Source organism: Bufo gargarizans, chromosome 4, assembly GCF_014858855.1.
Source record: "Bufo gargarizans isolate SCDJY-AF-19 chromosome 4, ASM1485885v1, whole genome shotgun sequence".
NCBI lineage: Eukaryota > Metazoa > Chordata > Amphibia > Anura > Bufonidae > Bufo > Bufo gargarizans.
Genome location: NC_058083.1, coordinates 415,326,712 through 415,343,063, shown reverse-complemented (window position 1 = coordinate 415,343,063; position 16,352 = coordinate 415,326,712).

The following is a 16,352-nucleotide window of genomic DNA, read 5'->3' as shown; positions in this document are numbered from 1 at the left end:
GACTTTAGCCCCAACAACCTGGTTAAACAGGTCCAGGATCAGAGGAAGCGGATAAGGGTCACGAATAGTGATACTGTTCAGCTCCCTGAAATCCAGACAAGGTCTTAAAGAACCATCTTTTTTCTTAACAAAGAAAAAACCAGCGGCAACAGATGACTTTGAGGGTCGTATGTGTCCTTTTCTCAGACTCTCAGAGATATAAGCACGCATAGCGATCCTCTCAGGTTGGGAAAGATTGTATAAACAAGATTTAGGCAGTTTGGCGCCTGGGATGAGATTAATAGGGCAATCGTACTCCCTGTGCGGGGGCAAATCCTGAACTCCACTCTCAGAGAAGACATCCGAAAATTCAGAGAAAAGATGGTACAGTCTTAGTAGCAACCTCAGAAACGGATGTCGTGAGGCAATTCTCTCTGCAAAAGTCACTCCAACCATTTATTTGCCTCGCTTGCCAATCAATGGTGGGGTTATGTTTAGTGAGCCTGGGTAGCCCCAACACTAGAGGGGTAGGTAATCCGCTAAGGACGAAATATGACACATCCTCAACATGAGCATCACTCACAATTAAACGGATATTGTGAACTATGCCCTTTAATGATTTCTGAGAAAGTGGAGCGGAATCAATAGCAAAAACAGGAATATCCTTTCCCAAAGTGCTCACCTGGAAACCATGAGTTATCGCAAATTGATTATCAATGAGATTGACCGCTGCTCCACTATCCACAAAAATCTTGCAAAAAATGTTCTTGCTCTCTAGCGCCACCCTAGCCGGCAGGACAAAACGGGAACTACAAGCAAACGGAAAACCTTCAATTTCCGCCTCAACCCTGCCAATAGTAACAGACGGAACATTTTTAAAAGATTTTTTTCCTCTTTGTTTCTTTATTACTCCTAGAAAACTGCCTGAATCTCCTAGAGGGACAAATATTTGCCAAATGATTTATACCTCCACAACAAAAACAAACCCTCCCATGCGAGCTGAATCTTCTATTGTCAGAAGCAATCAACCCCAGCTGCATGGGCTCCTGCTCAGAAGGGGCTGACAGCGACTGAGACCCCTGCGCACAGAATGGGACCGCTGCACTGTCATGGGACTGAGTATGACCGGAAGGGGACATCTCTCCTCTCTCTCTAAGACGCCTGTCAATACGAACTGCCTGAGACATAGCAGAGTCCAAAGAAATAGGCCTCTCATGAAAGGCAAATGCATCTTTCAATCCCTCTGAAAGACCATGGCAAAATTGACTTCGGAGTGCAGCATCATTCCAACCAGTATCAACTGCCCATCTCCGAAATTCTGAGCAGTATATTTCTGCGGATTGTTTACCCTGGAATAATAGACGTAGTCTAGACTCAGCCAGAGCAATACGATCCGGATCATCATATATCTGACCCAGGACTAAAAAGAATTCATCCACTGAACGGAGAGGCCGTGCCCCCTCCGGCAGCGAAAAGGCCCAGGACTGAGCGTTACCTCTGAGCAGCGATATAATGATCCCCACCCTCCGTTCCTCATCACCAGAGGAATGGGGAAGAAGGCAAAAATGGAGTTTGCAAGCCTCTCTAAAACGCACAAAATTCTCACTACCCCCGGAGAACGTATCCGGGAGCGAGATCTTAGGCTCAGAACAAACTCCATGAACGCAAGCTGAACCGGTCACTTGAAGCTGAGAAAAAGTGTTACGGAGATCTCTCCCATCCAGGTTCTGTGCGAGCAGACTGCTCCTATTTCCCCTCTTCACCATCTCAAGGAATTTAGGGTGTTTCAGCCCAGGCACGGGGACACATCATACCGACCACCAAGGTCTGCATGTGGGCTGAGCAGTGCAGGGAGGTCAGGGATTAGCTAGGAGGTGACCCTTCCCCTGCCTCTCGCCTAGGGCCTGGTTGGTGGTTTATCGGAGTCTGAGTGCACGTCCGCCATGACAGGTACCCCACTGGTAACAAGACCATGGTCTGAATATACTCCACTGACTACAACCCTCTGTCTGTCCCTCAGCCACTGCCTAATCCATTCAACAATATGGGAGTCCAAGCTCAAAGTCTGCAGTTTATTGATAAGCCTTCTATGTGGGACAGTATCAAAAGCCTTACTAAAGTCCAGATAAGCGATGTCTACTGCACCTTTGCCATCTATTATTAGTCACCCAATCATAAAAAATCTATAGGATTAGTTTGACATGATCTCCCTGAAGTAAACCCATGATGTTTATCATCTTTCAATCCATGGGATTTTACAATCCTCTCCTTAAGGCCTCATGCACACGACCGTTGTTTTATTCCATGTCTGTTGTGCCGTTTTTCGTGATTTTCTGTGGACCCATTGATTTTCAATGGGTCCGTTAAAAACTCAGCTAATGCACCATTTGCCATCTGTGTCCGTGATCCGTGGTTCCAGTCCGTAAAAAAAAAAATATAACCTGTCCTATTTTCACGGAAAACGGTTTGCTGACCCATTTCAATGGGTCTGCAAAAACTGCGGATGCACAACCGTATGTCATCTGCGTCCGCTTTTTTTTTTTTTTTTTTTTTTTTTTTTTTTTTTCATGGCAAACTGTCTGCCAGAATTGAGCCAAATTAAATAAAAAATAAAAAATTTGAATACAGGAAGGAAGCTCAAGGTCACAGGTTATCTGATAGCTGATTGCTAGGCACCTGTGTTCAGACAAAAATGCCCCGCTGGAACGTACAAAAATTAATTTCCCTGGTCCAGGAGAGGCCTGAATTATGGGACAGCAGGATTAATTTATATCAGGACCGAGTACGCAAGAAGGTGGCATGGGAGAAAGTTGCCCGTTCCCTGAGGCGGTCGGAATGGCAAAAAGCTGATGGCAGAGGCCGGGCCGATTTAGGTAAGTGCAAGCAATGTCGTTATACTGACCAAGCCCTGTGTTGTCACTATTGAACTAGCTATTAATTCCATGATGGCATAATAACTTAGGCAGGATGCACACGACTGTGGAACATGGACGTGAGCGGTCCGTGGTATCCCGGCCTGGCATCCTGCTGAGAGCAGGAGAGCACGGCGTCATTGGTTGCTATGATGCCGCGCGCTTTGTGCCGTGCTGCAGTACAGTAATACACTCATATAGATCATACAAGTGTATTACTGTACTGCAGTGGCGGCACTAAGCGCACGGCATCCTAGCAACCAATGACACCGTGCTCTCCTGCTCTCAGCAGAATGCCAGGCCGGGATACCACGGACCACTCACGTCAGTGTTCATAAACTGTATATTTTGGGGGCCTGCTTAATTCTATATAGGCCTATATATGGTTTATGGAGCAATCGTGCAATATATACCATACTCTTGCCTTTTGGTGTATTTTAAATGCCTTGCCCTACCTATGCTACTGCAAACTGTAGTAATGGATAACATGCATGTGCACATGCTATTGTCACGGCTGAGGATGGGGAAAACCCTCAGCCGTGCGGTGTCAGCAGATGGATGGTCAGAGCAAGGCCAGGACAGGAATCAGGGAGCAGGTCACCTCCTAACAATCCCTAATTCTGACCCTGTCTCCTAGCCTATATGAGCCGACCCTGATGGTAGGAGGGCTCATACTCCGGAACCTGATATTCCTGCTAGTCCTGAGGGTGGCCCTGGACTAGGAGCAGGGTCAGACAACCTGTTCCTCCTAGACACGGAGGAACAGGAGTCTCACTGGCCAAGCTATAAAGACAGGGGAAACAGAAACAGACATATGGCAATGGCAGGTAAGTGAGACAAGTACCACACCTACCTGCCACCGACACAGAGCCTGGAACCCATGTATAAGTGCTGCTGTCCACAACAACACAAGGGACACAGCACACAACACACATCACACGGGAAACCAGGAAACCATATGCTGCAATAAAGACCAAAGAAACATCTACATAACACCATACATAAAGCTTATGAGCACAAGGGTGGCCCCCACTGGCAGATGGTATAACAGGAGGATGTCTCCAGAAACCATGGCTGAAGAACCCCTCAGCTAACTGCAAACAGCAGAGGCTTTATAGCCCAAAGTAGCCACACCCACACTCAGACACACCAGGTGATCACTCACACAGAAGGGAGTTAACCCTTCCAACACAAGGCAAGGGAAGACGGCCACTTAAAGGGGAAGAACACACATAAACACAGACTTCACCTGTTGCCGCGGTCAACGGCATGGGTGGCAACCATGTCCTGGGGATCAGCCATAGAGCTGAGACACTGCCACCACATGCACACAACACCACACGTTGCCACAGGCAACCAAGTGAAGGAAAGTGTCACAAAACACACTATAGGCCGTGACAGCTATTTGGTGACACGTGTTCCTGTTGTAATTGAGCATACAATAGTTGTCACTTATCCCATATTTGTAAAAATATTAATATCCAAATGTATAGCACGACTAGTCCCTGGCTTCATGAACATATTTTATTAGTATACCCATACCTGTGCTACTGTACCATGTGATTTCTAATCATGCATTATCTGACATTTATCTTTAGTTGGCCGCTTCATTTTTTGAAAATGTTTGCTTTGCTATTAGTCCTGTTATTGCATATTTCTTTCTGCTATTTATATGATTTTTTATTGTTTTATTTCTTCACAGTGAAACAGACGAAGACCCGATGGACTAGTCGCCGGGAGAAAAATGAAAGAGGACGTAGTGGCGAGGGAGGATCCTGAAAAAGGCCATATATATATACCGCCCAGTTACAATTCTTAAAGTCGGTCATTGATTTGAGGCTGTAAGTATGTTTGTGATACAATTAAAATATTGTTTGCAGGGTCTCAATAGTTCCTAATGTAGGTTAACCCTAGTATGAAATACTTAAAGTGGTTGTATGGCGTTTGACTATTGATGACAATTTCATTTTTTGGCTTGAAAAACACCGGTCATCAATGCTGTTCAGCAGTATGATGAGATAACACGTGCACAGCGCACATGCCCTTCCGTCTCTCTGTGTGGCACTTTTTTTCCGATCAAATCAGATATCTGCAGTGCAGGAATAGAGAAGGGAGATGGCACCTGCGCACTGCACGCATTTTCATTTGGGTACATACATGCTAATTTGTGTATTTTGATTTATGTTGTGTTTTGTTTGTAACCCTTCATTAAGGTAATTTCCTTTAACATATTTTTCATGTTGGGGTACAAGCCAAAAAATGGATTTTATCAGGTTAAAATAAAAGACACAAGGCATAGTACTATTTGTGGGGGGTTAGCTCTTCTCCAGGGGTCATTCACACAAATATCTTTGCCAGACACCAGGTTTAAGGTCCAAACTTCACTTTTATTTGGCACCTTAGCAAAACAAACATAATACAAAACAAATACCTGCCCGGCTGGGCTCTAACTAAACATAGTGCAGAATACCTGACTCGCCTATAGAGTGCTGTTCAGACGCGGTCCTGACATGCGGCTTTCTCAGCTAGCCCAGCAGCCTCCAGGCTGTAGCAACCGCAAGTCCCTTTGGGGGATTGTGGTCCAGCAGTCCTCCCGACTCTGACCTTGTGGCCCTTGTACCGCAGGCGTCACTGCATCCCCCAAATTCCAGGCTGTCACTTAGCCTCGTGGTCCCTCAGCCTAGCCCAGCTGAGGCCACACAGACAGAGCCTCCAGGCCTCTGTCTACAGGTAACACACTTCACCCCTTCTGAGACCCTGTTAGGTGCTTTATGCCAGGCTGATTACATCCAGCTAGTCTCACCTGTGGTGGAACAGGGGTGTGGACCACACTATCCACCCCTTCCTTGCCTCCAACCTGCGTGAGACCTGTCACTGTCTCACATATTATATTGAGTATTGATGCTGCAACTGCGTTCCTCCAGCAGTTTTTGAAATCCAACTACCACCATGGCCTTGTGATGCCTGATACATGTTTTTGTTCTGGTGAATTTTACTTATTATTAAACATTAATGAGGGTGCCATAGTAGAAACAGGTCCGATCCAGATGCACAGAATCTCAGCACTTGGTTAGCTCATTGAATGTGTCTACCTGTTTTCGGGCTGGACATCCCCAAACTCCAAACAATGTTAAGAAAAATAGTTTCCCATTTAGTGTTTAGGCTCCCCAAAATAAAACAGTTTTTTTGGGTGGATGTGGGAAATTAACATCTAAAGTGGAAATAACACATTCCAAAACAATATGTCTTCTATGCAGGCTCACCATATATAGTACATACAAAGTTATTTTTCAGTAAAAAAAATCATTAGGTACAACTGAAATGTTGTACGCAAATGATTTCATATATGGGTTTTTTCTTATTGTTCTATACAGTACTGTAGACAGTTTGGATGACCCGTAGAAGTCGGATTTTGGAGAAAGTGAGACTCCAGCGGCTTTCTCCCCTGAAACAACAGTCCGCGGAGCCGCCCACCGTTTCCCCCAAAAGGTCACAGCAGCCGCAGCCTAGGCATCGACGAAATGTGCGAAATGTGCCCCAGTCTTCCTCTGCACAAGAGACTTGGGCGCAGATCTACTCCAGAGTCATTGAGTTCCTTGCCAAGAGGAGGAGTGAGGGCCCAGAGGAAGCGATGGTGAGGGAGCTGGTGCCATTACTGAGGGGGGTCCCTCCCAGCAAGTATAGTTCATGTGTAGCAGGATTGGCCATGGTCATAGAGATGTTTGCATCCCCATACCAGGGAGACATTGTTTCAGAAATTAATACAGTCCGGTGCAAAATCCTCTCTGCATGCTCACAGCATGCACCCATGCCCAGCCAACAACAACCCATGGCCCACCTTTACCTGTGCCACGTTATCAGATGGTACAAGACCCAAGCCGCCCCCCTTCCCATTATTCTAGTCAGGCTGCCACTTATTCCACTGTGCCACAGCAACCTGACCAGGTTAGGCCGGGAACCTCTTTTCCTCCTGGTCCCTTCACCAGGGAATTATTTGAATTATAAAAGTGTGTCTATACTACTGCTGTTTTCATTTATTGTTATTTACGTTTGCTCATTTTTTTGGCAAAATTGTGTGTATTTGGGGGGCTTGGGTTTCAGTAAATTTGACTAATACCAAATGCTATGTCTTTTTTTTTTTTTCATCTTAACCACCTCAGCTCCCCTAGCTTAATCCCCCTTAATGACCAGACCACTTTTTACAATTCTGCACTACACTACTTTCACGGATTATTGCTCGGTCATACAACCACCCAAATGAATTTTGCCTCCTTTTCTTCTCACTAATAGAGCTTTCATTTGGTGGTATTTCATTGCTGCTGACATTTTAACTTTTTTTTTTTATATTAATCGAAATTGACTAAAATTTTTGCAAAAAAATGACATTTTTCAAATAAAACTACATTTCTATATTAATTTTTCTCTAACTTTATTGTTATAATTGTCTTTGATAAAAAAAAATGCAATAAGTGTATATTTATTGGTTTGGGTAAAAGTTATAGCGTTTGCAAACTATGTACAAACTATGGTGCAAAAAAATCTATTTACACACTTTCTGAGCACCTGTCATGTTTCCTGAGGTTCTACAATGCCCAGACAGTAGAAACACCCGACAAATTACCCCATTTCGGAAAGTAGACACCCTAAGGTATTCGCTGATGGACATAGTGAGTTCATGGAAGTTTTTATTTTTTGTCACAAGTTATCAGAAAATGATTATTATTTTTTTATTTTATATTTTTTTTCTTACACAGTCTCATATTCCACTAACTAATGACAAAAAATACAATTTTACATGAACTCACCATACCCCTCACGGAAGACCTTGGGGTGGTACTCATTGGAATTTGGGCCCCTTTGCGCACCTAGGCTGCAAAAAAGTGTCACACATGTGGTATCGCCGTACTCAGAAGAAGTAGGGCAGTGTGTTTTGGGGTGTATTTTTATATATACCCATGCTGAGTGAGAAATATCTCTCTAAAAGACTTTTCCAATTTTTTTATACAAAGTTGTCATTTTACAGAGATATTTCTCTCACCCAGCATTGGTATATGTAAAAATACACCCCAAAACACATTGCCCTACTTCTCCTGAGTACGGTGATACCACTTTTTTGCAGCCTAGGTGCACAAAGGGGCCCAAATTCCAATGAGTATCTTTAGGATTTCACAGATCATTTTTTGCGCATTTGGATTCCAAACTACTTCTCAATTGGGCAATGTGTTTTGGGGTGTATTTTTACATATACTCATGCTGGGTGAGATAAATATTTACAGAGATATTTCTCTCACCCAGCATGGGTATATGTAAAAAGATACCCCAAAACACATTGCCCTACTTCTCCTGAGTATGACGATACCACATGTATGACACTATTTTGCAGCCTAGGTGCGCCAAGGGGCCCAAATTCCAATGAATTCCTTTTAGGAGGGAATTTTTAGACATTTGGATTCCAGACTTCTTCTCACGCTTTAGGGCCCCTAAAATGCCAGGGCAGTATAAATACCCCACATGTGACCCCATTTTGGAAAGAAGACACCCCAAGGTATTCCATGAGGGACATGGCGAGTTCCTAGAAGATATAAATTTTTTTGGCACAAGTTAGTGGAAATTGTTTTTTTTTTTTTTTTTTTTTCTCACAAAATCTCCCTTTCCACTAACTTGGGACAAAAAGTTCAATCTTTCATGGACTCAATATGCCCCTTAGCGAATACCTTGGGGTGTCTTCTTTCAAAAACGGAGTCATTTGTGGGGTGTTTGTACTGCCCTGGCATTTGAGGGTCTCCACAATCATACATGTATAGCCAGCATTAGGAGTTTCTGCTATTCTCCTTATATTGAGCATACGGGTAATGAGATTTTTTTTTTTTTTTTTTTGTTCAGCCTCTGGGCTGAAAGAAAAAATGAATGGCACAGATCTCTTCATTCGCATTGATCAATGTGGATGAAAAAATCTCTGCCCAAAAATGTGCAAAAAAAAAGAGGGGAAAGGCGTCTGCCAGGACATAGGAGCTCCGCCCAACATCCAAACCCATTCAGCCCGTATGCCCTGGCAAACCCGATTTCTCCATTCACATCAATCGATGTGGATGAATAAATCATTGGCGGAATTATTATTATTTTTTTATAGACAAAGTGTTTGCCAAAGCATATGAACACCGCCCCTCAGCTCATAAGCCTCGGCAAACATATCTTTTTTACTGCAGAGGAGAAATCTCGTCCTGCAGCACCGCATACACCAACTTTTGTGTAATCTGACAGCAGCGCAATGCTTCTTTCAGAATGCACATCAGTGCTGCAGCTGGTTGATCGGTTGGTCCACCTAGAAGATAATAAATTTATTGCATGTTTTTTTTTTAACATTAACTTTATATAACATTTGAAACAGAACATTAACTTTTATAAACTTTATTGAACTTTTGGAACATTAACTTTTTTGCTTACCTGTGATATTTATTTAGATGTGGCGAAGTACATTATACACTCTGTCCCAGGTGAAAGGAGAGGTTTGCAGCAGCTCTGTGTGAAAGGGCCTTAAGACCCCTGTGTGCCTGTCCTGTGTTAAGAAATCCCTATACTAAGTATTCCTGTGTGTGGTACTTCCGGAAACACTCCCCTAAGCATAGGGCAGGGTGGTCAGGGCAGTCAGGACAGAAATAGCGGGTGTCACGCTTTATTCCACTGCTGCTACAGACATTACATATTTTTTGCGGCGGAGCTTGGTTTGAGGTACCAACAACGACATTGGGGAAATGTCGCTTATGTAGACAGCTCACTACACTGGTCGTTGGGGCCATGGAACCTCCTGGATACAGGAGCTTCTCGATGATCTCTTACTGAAATTTGAGGAAGGATCCTGTTCCCCCAGCCTTACTGTAGAGAACAAAACTATTGTACATAGCTAATTGAATTAGGTATACAGACACCTTCTTATACCAGCGTCTGGTCCTGCGGGAGAGTAAATAAGGAACCAACATCTGGTCATTGAAGTCTACCCCTCCCATGAGCAAATTATAGTTGTGGACACAGAGGGGCTTTTCAATGACTCCAGTTGCTCGTTCAATTTGGATTGTCGTGTCTGCGTGAATGGAGGAAAGCATGTAAACATCACGCTTGTCTCTCCATTTCACCGCGGTCAGTTCTTCGTTACACAAGGCAGCCCTCTTCCCCCTTGCAAGACGGGTGGTAATGAGCCATTGGGGGAAGCCCTGGCGACTAGGTCGCGCGGTGCCACAGCAGCCAATCTGTTCTAGAAACAAATGCCTGAAGAGGGGCACACTTGTGTAGAAATTGTCCACCTAAAGATGGTACCCCTTGCCAAATAAGGGTGACACCAAGTCTCAGACTGTCTTCCCACTGCTCCCCAGGTAGTCAGGGCAACCGACCGGCTCCAGGGTCTGATCTTTACCCTCATAGACACAAATTTTGCACATATTGCCTGTGGCCCTTTCACAGAGCTTATACAATTTGACTTTATACCACGCGTGCTTGCTTGGGATGCATTGTTTGAAACCAAGGTGCCCGGTAAAATGTATCAGGGACTCATCTATGCAGATGTTTTCCTCAGGGGTATACAAATCTGCAAATTTGGTGTTAAAGTGGTCTATGAGGGGCCGAATTTTGTGGAGCCGGTCAAAAGCTGGGTGGCCTCTGAGACAAGAGGTGCTGTTGTCACTGAAGTGCAGGAAACGCAGCATGGTCTAAAATCGTGTCCTGGACATGGCAGCAGAGAACATGGGCATGTGATGAATTGGGTTTGTGGACCAATATGACCGCAATTTATGCTTTTTTTTGTCAGGGCCATGTTGAGGAGAAGGCCCAGAAAAGTCCCAGAAAAGGCTCAGAAACTTGGACGGGTTTCCACCAGAAAGACTGGGCATAAAAGCTTCCCGGGTTGGCGGCTATAAATTGAGTGGCATACCGGTTTGTTTCTGCCACGACTAAGTCAAATAGCTCCGCAGTAAAGAACAGCTCAAAAAACCCAAGTGCTGATCTGATCTGAGCTGTCTCAACCCGAACTCCAGACTGGGCGGCGAAAGGGGGAACTACTGGTGAGCCTGAAGGGTTTGCCAGCACTTCAGGGACTCTAGGGGCTCTACGGGCCTGTCTGTGCGGTGGCTGCAACGGGGGAACTACTGCACGTGCCACCGTACCAGCTTCAACTGCCCTTCTGGTGCTCGCCACTTCACCATGTTCTACGGCAGTGCTGGTACTATGTCCAGGATGGGCTGCGCTGCTGGTGTATGCCTCACCACGTAATCCGACAGCGCCCAACCCCACTCTGCTGCCCTTAAAGTGGATCGTGCGCAACCTGTGGTCTAGCAACACAGGGCCGTGTACGCCTGGTGGTATCAGGGACCTCAACCTCATCGTCCGAACTTTGGGTCAGACTGCCACTGCTTTCTACAGGTTCATATTCTGACACGCTGGATTCATCAGATGAGGGTTCCCATTCCTCATCCGACTGGGTCAGAAGCCTATAGGCCTCTTCAGAAGAATACCCCTTACTTGCCATTTGGTCAACTAAATTTAGGGGTTATTCCCTGAGACTAACCAAGAAAAAAAGCAAGCCTGTCTTACAAATGGGAGTCTAGCGAAGTACGCTAGACTCCCAGTAAGTATCGCCGCTGCGATTGATAAAAAATATCAAAACTGAATTTTTTTATTGCCGCAGCGCTTGTGTAGTTATTGTGCAGTGATAAAAAAATATATATATTTTTGTCTCTGCGGCGGGCGGGCGTGGGTGAACGCACGTGGGGGCGACCGATCAGGCCTGATCGGGCAAACACTGCGTTTTGGGTGGAGGGCGAGCTAAGGTGACACTAATACTATTATAGATCTGACTGTGATCTGTTCTGATCACTTACGGATACTATAAAAGTACCAATGCTGATTAGCGATACGCTAATCAGCGAATCAGTGACTGCGGTGCGGTGGGCTGGGCACTAACTGAAGCTAACTACCTACCAAAGGGGCCTAAACTAACCTAAACCTAACAGTCAATACTGGTGAAGAAAAAAAAGTGACAGTTTACACTGATCACTTTTTTCCCTTTCACTAGTTGATTGACAGGGGTGATCAAGGGTTTAATTGGGGTGATGGGGGGGTGATCTGAGGCTAAATGTGTTGTGCTTGGTGTACTCACAGTGATCTGTGCTCTCTGCTGGGACCAACCGACGAAAAGGAGCCAGCAGAGAGCACAGAAGCCATTTAACACATTATATTTATAAATACAATGTGTTAAATGGCTTGTGATTTGATTTTTTAAAAGTCACCAACCTGCCAGCGCAGACCATTGGCTGGCAGGCTGGTTACAAAGTTCTCCTGTGACTTTTCCCGGCCCGCATTGCGCATGTGCGGGCTGGCTTTGCGTCTCGCGAGATGACGTGCCGATGCGTCAACGAGGAACAACCCGACCTCCCGCAGGACGCATCCCTGCGTTAGGCGGTCGGGAGGCAGTTAAACAACTACAATAGTGCCTCCATTCAAACATCATAACTATGGGACGTGGCTCAACAAACAACTCAATCTTTGGATGGTGAAGTAGCATTACAGATTATATAGGCCAAAGGAATTGCTGGTAGTCTAAACATCTGTTTGTACGGGGATAAATCTAAACTAATATTGGTTGACAGTAAAAGGCACAAATGTACAAACACACTATAAAACTAATGGGTTGAGTGAAATATTAATAACCAAGTGGTTGCACAGGCAACCACTTGGGTATGTGCATTTTCTGACATCAACACTTTGAAATGAGTGTTATTTTCAAATAAACCATATAATGTTACAGGAATACGTGTAGAATGTGATAGTGTTATTGTTAGATTAGTGCTTGATATGAAATACATAACATTTCAACCTATTTAGAAGTTTGAAAGACACACACAATACTTGTAGTAATAAACAAACTTTATTTTCCATGCTAAAATCAACATCAAATTATAAAAAAATGAGGTATTAGATGGTTTTTTGAAACGTATAGCAAATGCAATAATGATGCTTATAAAAAAAATTAACCATAAACATTATTAGTTATAATGAGCTTGATTATGTTTTGGTTCCAAAAACCTCAGCCCGCAAGCCCACGTCCTCATTCTCTTGCGAGTCCCTACACTCAACTATGACATAAATTACACAAGCTATTTAGAAAACAAAAAAATACTAGAGAACACAGAAGAAATCAAACACTGCCACAAAGAGTGTCCCTCTGCCATGGCAAGGACCCCTCTGGGCTTAAAAAGTAGTCTGCATAGAGTTCTCGAACTGCAATGCCTGCAGTCCCAGGTCATCTATGCAGGGTCCTATCCAAACCAAAACCTGGTGACGTTGGAAAATCTTCCATGTCAACAGAAGAGGAAGCCTCGTGAATCCTGGTGAAGTTGTGTAGAACAACACAAGCTTGAATCACCAGGGTCGCATTCTCCAGATCCATCTTTATGGATCACAAAATCACCCTCCACTTGCTAGAGAGTATCCCGAAAGCGCACTCAACATACTGACGGCCACGAGTCAACCGGTAGTTGAAAATACGCCTCCTGACATCCAAACCACGCTTTGGAAAGGGCCGCATAACATTGTGAGTCAATGCAAACCCTTCATCCGCCACAATGACAAATGGAGCTGGCGGACCAGCAGATCCGGGCAGTCTTCTGGACTTGGACAGGGCAAGCTGGTTGGCACGAAGCTGCTCACCCATTCTAGAAGCACTAAAGAATAAGATGCAAGCATCTGCTGTGCTTCCATAGGCCCCGATATCAACCATAATAAACTGATAGTTACTGTCAGCAACAGCCATAAGCACTACCAAAAAATATTGCTTATAATTGAAGAATCGGGACCCTGAGTGAGGAGGCTTCTTCACACGGATGTGTTTGCATCCAGTGCCCCGAGGCAGTTGGGAGTTGGTGCCAGATGACCTCAAGTGTGATGCACAATTTGAGAAATGGTTGAGGTTCCCAAAAGAAACTCAAAATGCAGGGATGCAAATGAGTTCCCAGTTGCAAGGAATCTGTTGAAAAATAGAGAAAAATAAAATATCAATAAGCAGCTAAAAAAAGTTAACTAACAATACATAATTTTTTGTCTAATGTTTGATATGAGACATATGGGTACAACTGACCAAAACACTTTCAGAAATTGGGGTGTGGGCACTACTCACACCAGTTATGCTACAGCAACTGTGTTTACGCCATTTGCATGCAGAATGTATATGTGACTTCAAGCATGATGTGAACACTCGACATGATGATGACATTAGCCAAATAAATAATTAACCATTTTAACATACACAACTACCTTTAATCTGGCCATGTTATGTGTCAGTCAGTTAACCCCAAAAATATATTTGAGAATTGGGCAAACATATTATGGAAAAAGAAAGGTAACTTCTACAAACATTAGCACATGTCTAACACCAGCCATTTCCAGAAACATGTAAGGCTACTTTCACACTAGCGTTCGATCGGATCCGTTCTGAACGGGTCCGATCATAATAATGCAGATGGAGGCTCCGTTCAGAACGGATCCGTCTGCATTATTTTTAGCATATAACAGCTAAGTGTGAAAATAGCCTCGTACGGATCCGTCCAGACTTTCAATGTAAAGTCAATGGGGGACGCATCCGCCTGAAGATTGAGCCATATTGTGGCATCTTCAAACGGATCCGTCCCCATTGACTTACATTGTAAGTCTGGACGGATCCGCACGGATCCGCACGCCTCCGCAGGGCCAGGCGGACACCCGAACGCTGCAAGCAGCGTTCAGCTGTCCGCCTGTCCGTGCGGAGGCGAGCGGAGCGGAGGCTGAACGCCGCCAGACTGATACAGTCTGAGCGGATCCGCTCCATTCAGACTGCATCAGGGCTGGACGGCTGCGTTCGGGTCCGTTCGTGAGCTCCTTCAAACGGAGCTCACGAGCGGACCGACGAACGCTAGTGTGAAAGTAGCCTTACTGATGACATAAGCCATGCACATGACAGTTTGAACTATGACTAAAAGATATAGCTTACCTCAACGTGACAATGAGCCTTTACTCAGGAGTAATGCTGCGCCTCATATTGGTGTCCATGAAGGTAAGGACAGTATGTAGAGACAACAGCAAGCGCTCAAATGTAGACACTGACATCCGACAAAACGCTAAAAACAAACCACAGGTGACCATCATATATTCCTGTATCCTGGGTGTGGATATTTAAATCTCACATTTTTTTGCGGTCCGTGAAAAAAACGGAAGACACACCGAAACACAACGGATACAAAACGGATCACAAAACAACAGAACCCCTTTTTTGCGGACCGCAAAAAAAACCTGTTGTGTGCATGAGGCCTAAGTATGGTTTCCATTAATTTCCCCACTATTGATGTCAGGCTTACTCTCCTATAGTTGCCCGATTCCTTCCTACTACCTTTCTTGTGAATGGGCACAACATTTGCTAATTTCCAATCTTTTGGGACGACTCCTGGTACCAGTGATTGGTTAAATAAATAGGAACAAACCTATTCCTCCTTGCTGCACTGACTGGGGATCCAAATTGCCATTATACAGATCTGTCATTCCAGCAAACACTTCTTGTTATTGGGGTGCAAGTGCTGCTGTTAACAGGGTTTATTACAAAGAAATATTTCTACATTACGTCTTATTTTCCCTTATGCGGTGCAGTTATATGTTAAACCCTTTTTACCGTGTATTAGTGTTGAAATAAAAATGTATTTGTCGTTCAGTGTTGCACTCATCTGTTGAAAAGCCTTTTATGTACTGTAAAAATAGAAAAAAATTGCCATTCAGCGGTGCAGTTATATGTGGGAAAGCCCTTTTTGCAGTATGGACTGAATAAATAGTGGTGAATTTTTTTTGTGAAAGGCTTCTTTGGGAAAAATTTATGAATGATTTCAGACTTTCTTCTGTATGAACCAAATTCCATTATCCTTTCATTGGTGAATATTTTTTATTTTTTTAAACATGTTTTCCTGGGGAAAATTGATAGGTGATGGTGGGTCCAGCAGTAAACATAATGTAAACACTGATGACAACATACCAGCAGACTATGCCTTTACCATTTATTCACAATTAAATCAAACAGCTTCAGTAAGTTGAAAACGATCATGTGTTTTTATCTGCTCAGTTTGCATTCGATCTCCACAGCACACAAGACATGACAGGAGAGCATTTACTTTGGAGTCCAAGTCCAGTTTCTTAAGATCATGAGCTCCATCAGAATTGTGCGTAACATTCTTTCTCCCTGTGCAAAGCCATAACAAAGGGACTCTGTAGGCAAAATAAAAATATATTTGTTGTTTAAAGTAGCACTTATATGTTGAAAAGCCTTGTGTAGTATAAAAGTTGAAAAAATTAAGGGCCTACTTGCCATTCAGCGGTGTCATTTTATGTGGTAAAGCCGTTTTTGCTGTGAAATTGTTTATGTGACACAAGCTTTTATTGGGAAAATTTATGGGTGACTGT